The sequence below is a fragment of the Equus przewalskii genome, chromosome 13 (genome assembly GCF_037783145.1).
Source record: "Equus przewalskii isolate Varuska chromosome 13, EquPr2, whole genome shotgun sequence".
In the NCBI taxonomy this organism is placed as follows: Eukaryota; Metazoa; Chordata; class Mammalia; order Perissodactyla; family Equidae; genus Equus; species Equus przewalskii.
Window position 1 is genome coordinate 85,059,916 of NC_091843.1, and position 13,268 is coordinate 85,073,183.

The 13,268-nt window shown below is 36.4% G+C and overlaps 1 protein-coding gene across 2 annotated transcripts in view; it reads right to left on the reverse strand.

The window, feature by feature from the left end:
• TENT2 (terminal nucleotidyltransferase 2) overlaps positions 1-13,268 on the reverse strand; it is a 61,585-nt gene that overhangs the window by 34,745 nt on the left and 13,572 nt on the right. The gene's annotated exons all lie outside the window — the stretch shown is intronic.

Consider the following 13,268-nt stretch of genomic DNA (forward strand, 5'->3'; position numbering starts at 1 on the left):
CAAGTCACTTAGTATCTGAAACAGTTACTAATTTGACAAAGCAAAGTACCACTGACAAGTCACAGAAAAGTGCAGTCACAGATCATTCATAATGAGTATAATCCACGGGGCAGCAAACTACAACCTTCCGTAGCAGCCTGGTTTGGGATGGTACACGACCTAAGAATGGTTTTACATTTTTAGAGGGTTATAAAGATGAACAAATAAAAACATGCAACAAGAACCATATGTGAGTGGCAAAGTCTAAAATATTTACTATCTGTCCCTTTAAAGAAGTTTGCCCAATCCCTGATATTCATAAGACATATAACAGACTTTGAAAGAAAAGTCCCTGGTCTTCCATGCTCATGCAAACCACCCTCTTCCCCATTCTTACAACACTGCTCTGAACCCTGTCTTCTCGTTGCCATCTACAGATGGATCTCCCTGTTTATCTACCTATCTGGTTCACACTTTCCCCTCCAACCTAACTCTTGCTATCCTCGTAGGTGATTTCCTTACCTATAATGGGCTACATATCACAACATATTCCCACCATTTCTAAACTACTTCTTACTCCAATATTTTTCATCAGTGTTACACTCTCATAGCATAATGTGGTCTTTACAATAAAATACAACTTCTCTAGCTGTGAAATTTTAAATTTCAATATACTATCTTGGCTTCAATCTGTCCAATTCTTACTTTCTTACTCCCCTCATACCTGCTCTAGAACCACACAGACCCGGATTCCCTTGAATCTCCCCTTTTCTCCTGACCTATCAGTACCTGAACAGCGTGATTTCCTTTCGTATCCAGTCCATGCTCCACAACAACATTATTCCCTTGTCATGCTCTAACACCTGTCCTGCAAAATCCTAGTCTTAAGTCCATATGAACAATCACCTTCTCTGCTCTTATATCTGAGTTTCTAAGAAATGAAACTGAAAAAAATTAAAAACCACAAAATTGGCATCTTTCAAATTTGTAGTTACAGGACTAGCCTAAGGTTGGCCCTTTCACGTCTCTGGTGAGATATGGCTCCCATTTTACACCATCACCATTCCAAAATCTTTACTATTTTCTTCAAGCCCCCTACACTTACCTCACTTTATTTAGCAGATAACTTCACATTAAAGTTTACCAAGAAAATTGAGGATACCAGATGTGACAAGTCAGCTTGCTAAGTGCAAACTTGCAAACTAACATATCTGAATGAAATCTCATCTCTTCACCTCTCCTGTCAGACAAACTGTCCTCCTCCTCTGTTCAAAGCTGACCCCTCACCAACACTTCTGTATCCAAGCCTTCTGGTGGTCTCCAGGACACAAATACCTCTAGAGTTTTCCGGGCTCTCTTGCATTTTCAACCTCTCGCTCTCTAGGCCTTCCCCGGAGTCCAAGACCAAGCGCAAGTCTCACCCAGCATTTAAAACATTTTCTTTTATCATGTTTAGAACTCATTTTAAGAAGGCAGAGGCAGTCCAGGCAACTTGGCAACGAATGAGACATAATTTTTTAATATCCCCAAATAAACCACCCCTGCAAAAAGAATAGTGAGGAGAACAAAACAAATAGATCAAACCAAAACAAAACAAACACAGCCAACAAATACAACACAATTAATTGACTATGTATCAATCATGAACACCAAAATATGAATAGTTGGGACCAAACACCAACAGCAGCAAGACCCAGATGGTATCAGCAACATTAAGAAAGAAGAGGAGGAGCCAGCCAGGTAGCTAGTGGTTAAGTTCAAACACTCTGCTTCAGTGGCCCGGGGTTCACCACTTCAGATCCCGGGCACAGACCTACAAACTGCTCATCAAGCCATGCTGTGGCAGTGTCCTATATACAAAAAATAAAGGAAGACCGGCACAGATGTCTGCTAAGGAATAATCTTCCTCAAGCAAAATGAGGAAGATTGGCAACAGGTGTTAGCTCAGGGTCAATCTTCCTCACCAAAAGAAAAAGGAAGAAGAGGAAAGGGATTTTGGACAGCCCTGAAGCCAGAACAGCCAGAAATCAAATTGCCCTTAAGTACTACCTGGCCATCCCTTTCTTCAAATTGAGGCATCTAATTTAGTGCAGGATAGCAACCAAAATTGGAAGCGAGTTTCACAGGCCACAACTCACAGGTAAACATAACAGGATCATAGAAAGATCAGAAATTTCAAAACTAAGTGAGGCTCCCTTCTAAGACAAAGCAACACATCAAGCAGAAACCGCCAGGAGGAGAATCCAAACTAAGCAATACAGAGTCACTAGGGGTAAAAGAAACAAGGTCTAGAACTAGAATGATTCTAATTCCCAGGGGACATTTGACAATATCTGGAAACATTTCTGGTTGTCATAATTGAAGGGAAGGGGGACACCACATGGTGATCACTGGCATCTAGCAGGTAGAGGCCAGGATGCCACTAAACATCCTACAATGCACAGGACAATCTCTGACAGCAAAGATTATCTGACCCAAAATGCCAATATTGCAGAGGGTGAAAAACCCTGGTCTAGATAAAAGAAGGGAAGAGAAGAGAAAAAGTCTCAGAAAGTATACTGCTGAATACCACATAACAGAAGAGGATTCCTAGAGCCACAAACCTAGGAAAGCCAACCTGCCTAACTCTCCTCATGTAAAAGTAGCATAGGAAAAGCCATCTCTCTTAAGCACAAATAACAGAAAAGAACTGGAATCTCAGGAAGAGAGGTGAGAATGGGAGAAGGACAGAAGAAAATATTTGAAGAAATAACGCCTAAAAACAATTCTAGTCAATTCCCATACAAAGTTTTTATTAAAAAAATGAGAAAGACATGCCCACAAAACTAATGAAAATTCAAACATAATATATCAAACCAAGGCTGCTTCTCTTATGTTTTACTTTTCTAAAAAGATAATTGACTAGAAAGTATATATACTAGTACTAGCAAAAAACAATTGGAAATTTACATTCTAAAAATGTATCAATAACAGCAAAAAAACATGAAATATTTAGAAATATATTTCCCAAAAGGCATATAAGACCTGTACACTGAAAATTACTAAATACTGATGAAAGAAATTAAAGACCTAAATAAATGAAGTGATATACCATGTTCCACAGCTAATATCATTCTCAATGGAAAAAAACTGAAAGCTATCACTCTAAAAACAGGAACCAGACAAGGATGCCCACTTTCACCACTCTTATTTAACATAGTATTGGAAATCCTGGCCAGAGCAGTTAGGCAAGAAAAAGAAATAAAAGGGATCCAAATTGGAAAGGAAGAAGTGAAACTGTCACTATTTGCAGATGATCTGATTTTACAGACAAAAAATCCTAAAGAATCCACCAAAAAACTTTCAGAAATAATAAATGAACATGGTCAAGTTGCAAGATAAAAAATCAATACACAAAAATTAGTTGTGTTTCCATACTCTAACAATGAAGTAGCAGAAAGAGAAATTAAGAAGAATACAATCCCATTTATAATTGCAACAAAAAGAATAAAATATTTAGGAATAAATCTAACCAAAGCGGTGAAAGATCTATAAACTGGAAATTAACAGTTAAAATGCCCATACTTCCTAAAGCAACCTATAGATTCCATGCAATCTCTATCCAAGTTCCAATGACATTTTTGACAGAAATGGAATGAAGAATCCTAAAATTTATATGGAACAACAAAGGACCCCGAATAGCCAAAGGAATCCTGAGAAAAAAGAACAAAGTTGGAGGTATATCACACTCCCTGATTTCAAAATATATTATAATGCTGTAGTAACCAAAACAGCATCGTACTGGCACAAAAACAGACACACAGATCAATGGAACAGAATCGAGAGCCTAGAAATAAACCCACACATCTATGGACAGCTAATTTTCGACAAGGGAGCCAAGAACATATAATGGAAAAAGGAAAGTGTCTTCAATAAATGGTGTTGGGAAAACTGGATAGCCAGACGCAAAAGAATGAAAGTAGACCATTGTCTTACACCATGCATAAAAATTAACTCAAAATGGATTAAAGACTTGAATGTATCAGACCTGAAACCATGAAACTTCTAGAAGAAAACTTAAGCAGTACACTCTTCGACATCGGTCTTAACAGCATATTTTCAAGTACCATGTCTGACCAGGCAAGGGAAACAACAGAAAAAATAAACAAATGGGACTACAACAAACTAAAAAGCAAAGCAAAGGAAACCATCAACAAAACGGAAAGACACCCTAACAATTGGGAGAAGATATTTGCAAACCATATATTTGATAAGGTGTCAAGATCCAAAATATATAAGGCACTCATACATCTCAATAACAAAAAAACTAAGAACTCAAAAAATGGGCAAAAGATCTGAAGAGACATTTCTCCAAAGATATACAGGTGGCCAACAGGCACATGAAAGGATGTTCAACATCATTAATTATCAGGGAAATGCAAATCAAAACTACAATGAGACATCACCTCACACCTGTCAGAATGGCTATAATTAACAAGACAGGAAACAACAAGTGTGGGAGGGGCTGTGGAGAGAAAAGAACCCTCATACACTGCTGGTGGGAGTGCAAACTGGTGCAGCCATTATGGAAAACAGTATGGAGATTCTTCAAAAAATTAAGAATAGAACTACCACACCATCCAGCCATTCCACTGATCAGTATTTATCCAAAGAACATAAAAACACGAATGTGTAACAATACATGCACCCCTTTGTTCACTGCAGCATTATTCACAATAGCCAAGACTCGGAAGCAACCTAGGTGCCCATCAAGGGACAAATGGATAAAGAAGATGTGGTACACACACGCAATGGAATACTACTCAGCCATAACAAACAATGAAATCCAGCCATTTGTGACAAAAACGGAAGGACCCCGAGGGTATTTATGCTAAGCAAAATAACTCAGAGGGAGAAGGCCAAATACTGTATGATCTTATTCATAAGTAGAAGATATAAACAACAATAAACAATCACATAGAGACAGAGATTGGATTGGTGGTTACCGGAGGGGAAGGGAGAAGAGAGGAGGGCAAAAGGGGTGTTTAGGCACATGTGTGCAGTGATGGATTGTAATTAGTCTTTGGGTGGTGAACATGATGTAATCTACACAGAAACCGAAATATGATGTACACTTGAAATTTATATAATGTTATAAACCAATGTTACTGCAATAAAAAAGTAAAAAGAACTTGAAAAATAAAATAAGAAATTATCAACAGCAGCAAAAGAATATGAAATATTTAGAATTATATTTCCCAAAAGGTATACAAGACCTATACACTGAAAATTACTAAGTACTGATGAGAGAAATTAAAGACCTGAATAAATGGAGTGATACAGATCATGTTCATGGATCAAAAGACTACTGTTGTCAAGTCTCCTGAAATTGATCTATGGAGTAAATATAATCAAAATTTGTAAAAAATTGTTAAAAATAAAAAGCCACCATGCTTGTTTCTAGAAATTGAGAAAATAATTTTAAATTTTATTTGGAAAGGCAAAAGACCAAGAATAGCCAAGACAAAGAAGAAAAAAGTCAGAACTGCCTGACTTCTACCCTTACTTATTATATAGCTATAGTACTCAAGATAGTATGGCATTAACAAAGGGATAGATAACAAAACAGAAGACTGAAATACTTATGAATGAACTCATACAATACATAAAATTTGCTTCAAACTAAGAAGGGAGGAAGGTATAAATGAAATAAGATTGGCCATATGTTGGTAATTTGTTAAAGCTTCATGAAGATTTATGATACTATATTCTATTTTTGTATTTATTTGATATTTCCCATAGTAAAAAGCTAAAAAAAAAAGCTTCCAAGTTTATAAAAGATTTGAAAAAGGTTTCCAGTAAAAGTGGCTAATATAAAATTTTAAATGACACTTGAATGATTCAGTTTTATTCACCTACAGCAGGGTTGGCAAACTACAGCCTATAGGCTAAATAATGCCTCTAGCTTGTTTTGTAGGGCCAGCAAGCTAAACGATTTTTACATTTTTAAAGCATTGTTTAAAAAAGAGAGAAAACAGGAGCCGGCCCAGTGGTGCAGCAGTTAAGTGCAGATGTTCCGCTTTGGCGGCCCAGGGTTCGCCAGGTTCGGATCCCGGGTGCGCACATGGCACCATTTGGCAAGCCATGCTGTGGTAAGGCAGCCCACATACAGAAGATGGGCATGGATGTTAGCTCAGGGCCAGTCTTCCTCAGCAAAGAGGAGGATTGGCAGCAGATGTTAGCTCAGGGCTAATCTTCCTCAAAAAAAAAAAAAGAGAGAGAAAGAAAAGAATATGTGAGAAAGGCCCCATGTAGCCCACGTCTAAAATATTTACTATTTGGCCCTTTATAGAAAAGTTTTGCCAGCCCCTCGATCTAGAGACTCAGGCAGATCAACCCAGTCCTAGAAGTCATAGTAGGTACTCAACATCTGTTAAGTAACAAAAAGATAAATTTCTTTACAACAATGCTCAAATGAAATTTTATCATATTTATAAAGCCCTTTCATCATCTGAATGACCATGCTCATGTAGAAACATTAACATGTAAAAAAAAATTTATGATTATGTGGAAAATACAAAATTCCATAAACTTGCTCTTCTCCCTTTTTTACATTCAGGGAAACATTTCTTCTCTCTCGAGGACTATTATAATGGAGATCTAATAGATTTTTACACAAAAGAATTTTCCTCACTGTCTAGCCAGTTATTTAAGGATCCACATTATGAAATTATGTTACTATATCCTAAAACAGACAGACATAAAGGATATGGAGTCCAGACGAGACAAAAACTCAAAAGAAATGCACATTTACACTGAAACAAGACCTCTATTACTCATATTTAGAGAAATATTTCAGGATAGGCCTCAATGTTCTTATAATCCTGAAAAAAAAAGAAAAAAGGGATGTATGCTATGAAATCTCCTTGGCTGAATATCAGGCACCAAATATTTAGATAACATATGTAACACCATGCTGATTACCGATAATGGCACTTTAGAAACTTTCTTTAATTGTTTCTGTTTCATTCAGAAGCAAATTTTTCCCTACTATTAGTTTTTAAAAAAAAAACGATTCCAACAAAGTATCCACAAAATAGATTCTTCTTAAAGTTATTTAAATCTCTACAATTTAGAGATTAGGCTGCCTGCCAAGATTTATTACTTTAAAGTTAACTGTAAAAGATATCCATTTCTCACTGTAAATAAAAGTTGTACCTGCTCAAAATTTACCTATATATAGTTAGGTAAAAGAAAAAAAGTAAGATTTACCTACATATACTAAATACTACATATCAAAATACTAAAATTAATAATTCTTCCAAATATAAATATTCATTTTTCCTAAAAAATATGACTACCTATCCTCAAAGTAGGCTCAAATCAAATTACTAATAAAGTTATCATTGTGTGAGGTCAATACAAGCCATTAAGTACAAGTAAAATATGGGTTTGGATTCAGGAAAGTTTTCAAATGTGTCAATAAATAAGGCTAAATTTTTACACAGTATTCTCAGCAGTTTCTCCATCTGTCCCTGTTATCTGGGTCCCCATGCAAAAGAAGGTGAAAAAACCTTTCAGCTGGAAACACCAAGATCTGATCATATACTACAGTATATGAAAAACAATCATGGTTTTTGGCTAAATATACGCGCTATCTACAAACACAAATTAGCACTGAGCTTTCGAGATAGGAGAAATAAAATTAAATATGGTACAGAAAGCAGATCACTAGTTCGTAAACATTTCAACAAAAACTGGCAATTCCTTAGGTTGTCCCCTTGCCATAATCTTTGTTACACATGTTTAACTATAGAAAAAGCTGGTACTAATTACTGAGTATTAGTATAATAAAAGTTGAAATTCATTTTTGATGCTGAATTCCTTTTCTCTTCAAATTAACTAAAATAAAACAGAACCAGGAAAATGTCATGCTGAAAACAACCAACTCCTTATTAGCATGTTAAATTACTACGTTTTTGTGTGTGGACACAATGTAGAAACTTCTGAATTTATAAACTGGCATGCTGATTAGGCAGTTTGAATTACTGATTCCTTTCCCTGAGTTCATTGCTTTTAGGCACATACTATTACCTGAACGTGGCCAAGAAACAACCGCCTAATAAAAGGAGAATAGAGGGGCCAGCCCCATGGCTGAGTGGTTAAGTTCGCGCACTCTGCTTCAGCAGCCCAGGGTTTCGCCGGTTTGGATCCTGGGTGCAGACATGGCACTGCTCATCAGGCCATGTTGAGGTGGCATCCCAAATGCCAGAACTAGAGGGACCCACAACTAAAAGTATACAACTATCTACTGGGGGGGGGGGGGGGGGACTTGGGGAGAAAAAGCAAAATAAAATAAAAAATAAAAAAAAGATTGGCAAGCTGTTAGCTCAGGTACCAATCTTTAAAAAAAAGAGAATAGAAACAAACAAACTAAACAAACTTTCACCTGCAGATCTCTTCTGCTGAGCCCTGGTCTAGATTTTCTACATAAATTTACATCTCCATGGCTTTCACACTCTTGACAGACACATACATTATAAAGATAGAGTCCCAGGAATAAATTTAGCCAAGGAGGGTGAAGGATCTGTACATTGAAAATTATAAAACATTGATGAAAGAAATTGAAGACAACAAATAAATGGAAAGACATCCTGTGTTCATGCACTGGAAGAATTAAAACTGCTAAAGTGTCCATAGTACAAAAAGCGATCTACCGATTCAATGTAATCTGTATCAAAATTCCAATGGCATTTTTCACAGAAATGGAAAAAGCAATCCTAAAATTCATATGGAATCATAAATGACCCAGAAAAGCACAGCAATCTTGAACAAGAACAAAGCTGGAGGCATCACATTTCCTGAATTCAGTATGGATATTTCTCAAAATATTAAAAATAGAAATACCATATGACCCAGCTATCCCAGTACTGAGTATTTATCCAAGAACTTGAAATCAACAATCAAAGAGACTTGTGCATCCCTATGTTCATTGCACTATCATTCACAATAGCCAAGACATGGAAGCAACCCAAGCGCCCACTGACTGATGATTGGATAAAGAAGATGTGGTGTGTGTGTGTGTATATATATACACACACAATGGAATACTACTCAGCCATAAAAAAGACAGAATCATCCCATTTGCAACAACATGGATGGACCCTGAGGGTATTATGTTAAGCAAAATAAGCCAGACAGAAAAAGACAAACACTATGATTTCACTTACATGTGGAAGATAAACCAACACATGGACAAAGAGAACAATTTAGTGGTTACCAGAGGGGAAGGAGGTTGGGGGTGGGGTGGGCATAAGAGGTAAAGGGGTAAATATATATGGTGACTGACAAATAATTTACAAGTGAACTTTCACAATGTTATAAACTATTATGACCTCAATAAAAATTTTAAAAAAGCATCATTATTAAATATATATATATATATAGACAGATATACACACACACACACATATATCACCTCACACTTGTTAAAAGGCTATTATCAAAAAGTCAAAAGATAAGTGTTGGCAAGGATGTAGAGAAAAGGGAATGCTTAGACACTGTTGTGGGAAAGTGAACTGGTACAACCATACTGGAAAACAGTACAGAGTTTCCTCAAAAAATTAAAAACAGAACTACCATATGATCCAGCAATCCCACTTCTGGGTATATATCTGAAGGAAATAAAATTACTATCTCAAAGAGATATCTGCACTCCCATGTTCACTGCAGCATCATTCACGGTAGCCAAGACACGAAAACAACTTAAATGTCCATCAAAGGATGAATGGATAAAGAAAACGTGGTGTGTATATACATATATATATATATAATGGAATATTATTTGGCCATAAAAAGAAAGGATATTCGGCCATTTGCAACATGGATGAACCCAAAAGACATGATGCTAAATGAAATAAACTAAACACACAAAGAGAAATACTGCATGATCTCACTTACATGTGGAATCTATAAAAAAGTCAAATTCATAGTAGCAGACAGTAGAATGGTGGTTTTCATGGGCTGGGGGGCAGGGGCGAATGGGGAGATGTTGCTCAAAGGGTACAACTTGGCTATAAGATGAATAAGGTCTGGAGACCTAATGAACAGTATGGTAACTACAGTTAATAATAATGTATACTTGAAACTTGCTAAGACAGTAGATCTCAAGTGTTCTCATCCCAAAAAAATATGGTAACTATATGAGGTGATAGATATGTTATTTAGCTTGATTATGGTAATCGTTTCACAATGAATACATATATCAAAACACCATGTTGTATATCTTAAATATATACAATTTTTATTTGTCACTCATATCTCAATAAGGCTAGAAAAAAACTTCGTAGGAGATGTGGGCATACATATATTTTAACCACTTGAAATTCAGTGAGCTAATGCTTTACAAATATTTTATCCCCTTTTTCAATTTGCTCTTTATTTTAAATAAAGTAGAATAATGAAATTAAAAAAACAGTTTTTTTAAGATAGAGCCTCTGAGAGATCTGTAAGATATCTGTCCCTAAACTATTCCTCCAAGGGTGCCAAGAGGCTCCATAAAATTTGCTCCTTTCCAAAATGAAACATTACACAAGAAATCTTGAATAATTCATTGACAATCATCTTTTTATTTTACAATCAGTACCAAGAAAATCTCAGCCTAACTTCATCTCAACTTAAAATTCAAAATCAATTGCTTCAATTCACATATCTTCAAACTAACCAGAATTTCCAAATAAACTTAAAATAGATGGAATTCAGGAGTTCGGTTAGCTCTATTCCTCTACAGCCTCTTTTTTGTCCAGGCAACCATATATTCACCTAAAAGCTAGAGTGAAATAAAAGTTAAAATTCACAAAAGTAACTCAGATGTTTTTACTTAATGAGTTCTGTTTGTTCGAATAGCAACTTGAAAAACAGACAAAAGATTTTAAAATAGAGAAAAAGAATTAAACTCACAGGGTACTCATTTTTAAAAATCTAATTCTTTAGTTTCCAAAACACAGAATAAGAATTTTCAAAATAATTAAAACTTCTTTGAACAAAATCTCTCCCTAGAGCTGACTGAGTCAGCTGACTGACTTATTATTACTAATAATAAATTCATTATTACCAGTTTTAAGTGAGCCCTCTAAACTACCCAGCAAATACTGTTTCAAACCTTCTCCACCCATTTCTCTGGTCAGCTTGATTTCCTGCACACGGTAAATGCTATTTCAAACCTTCTCCACTATTCTCAAACTTTGGACATCCTACTTAATCCTCTTCACTCTCAATAGATGATCTTGCATAGTAATTCAGAGAGAAAACAAGAAGAAGCCACTCAACCATGGGAAAGCCATTAACTTCTCCATACCGTACCTACAAATTTCGTTCTATCTACACCTATCCTCTAGTTCCAAAAAGCTTTTCTCTTACCTTAAGCCACTTGCCTATATGCAGGACCCATGCTCTTTCCACCTTCTAGGGAACCTTATTCATGACTGTTCTTTTCTTTCAAGAATAGTCAATCTCCTCTCTATTAAATCTTTCCCATTAACATTTATATGTGGCTAAAGTTTCTCCTACCTTAAAAAAAAGAACTTTGTTCCAGCTTCCCACCTTTAGCTCCTCCCCTTCACAGCCAAACTTCCCAAAACAGTTGTGTACACTCAGTTCCCACTTCTGTTTTCCCCTTCTTTCCTCAACCAATCTGTCCTGGATCCAGGCGTTCTTCTCTCCCTGAACAATCAGATCCATATCCTTGGCTTCAATTAACACCTATATGCTGATGATTACCAAATGTATATTTCTGGTCAATACTTTTCCTCTGAATTCCAGATCTATATATATTAAACTATCATCTCTAAATATCTAATTGATGTTTCAAATGCACATTAAAGGCAACACATCCAGAGAACTCATCCTGCTCACCCTCCAACTCCTATTAAATACACACACACATAAGTCTTTCTCCTCTTCCATTTTGTTCTGTCTCAGTGAATGATACTACCATGCATCCACCTGTACAAGCCAGAAACTTGGGAGTATTCCTCACTATCTTCTGATGGTTCTCATCCAGGGGCCATTCTGGCCCCGAGGAGGACATTAGGCAATGTGTACAGACATTTTTGGTTGTCATAACTGGGAATTAGTGGCACCTAGTGAGTTGAAGCGATGAATGTAGCTTGACATCCTAGGATGTGCAGTCCCCCCAGACCAAAGAAAGCTGGTCCAAAATGTCAATAGTACAGAAGTTTAGATGACCTAATCTAATCCATCATCAAATTCTAACAATTCCACTTCCCAAATATAGCTTCCATCCATCAATTTCTGTTCATCTTAACTACCAGCATTTCCTAATTCAAGGCACCATTATCTTTCACCTAGAATACTATAATAATTTCACTACATCCACACTTGGGCTTGATCAACTTGTTCAACTTCATACAATGAAATCAAAATAATTTTAATTCATCTTTCTCCTCTGCCTTAAAAAAACCCAGAATAGCTTACCACTGTTCTTAGCTGAAGACCAAAATGACATACACGTCCTCACATGCTCTGCCCCGTCTCTACTCCTCCTACCACACTTCAGCCATTCTCCCTCTAATCAACCAAATTCTAGCTACTCTGGGCTCCTTCCAGTCCTTTGCATACTCCATGCTCCTTTCTACCTTAAGACCTTCAAATATGCTCTTCTTTCCCTCTAACGCATTCTCTTTACTCCCACCACTGGCACGAGTAAACTTCTACTCATCCTTCAGCTCTCAGCTCAAACATTACCTTCTCTAGACCATCCTTGAGACCTCAAATACATTCTCTCAGCACAGTAATTTTTCTTCATAGCACTTATAAATATCTTTAAAAAACTGTGATTTGCATGATTTTCTAATGGTTCTCCCTCTCTCTACACTGTATGCGCATGATGAAGAGACCGTGTATACTTAGCACAACATTGTAGCACACGGCTAGTACTCACAAATATTTATTGAATACTAAATAAATATAGAATCTAATCTACTCTAGGAGTTTCAACTGTCACTATTATTGCAGGTGACTTCAGGATTCATCTCTGGCCCTGAAATATATACTGCCAGTTCGTCTACAATATGTTTTTCTACAATACCAATTAGCTTAAAGACAACTGGTAAATAGGAAAATGATATCAATTTAACATGTTAGTTGGGTTGATTTGTACATGGAGCTGAAATTGTGGAATTATAAGCTTCAGGAGAAAGGAAAAAAGCCCTCAGCTCAGCTGCTGCACAGCCGGGAGTCCTTACAGATCTAAGACAATTTAAAAATAAGCATCTGCATCCAGGGTTCCT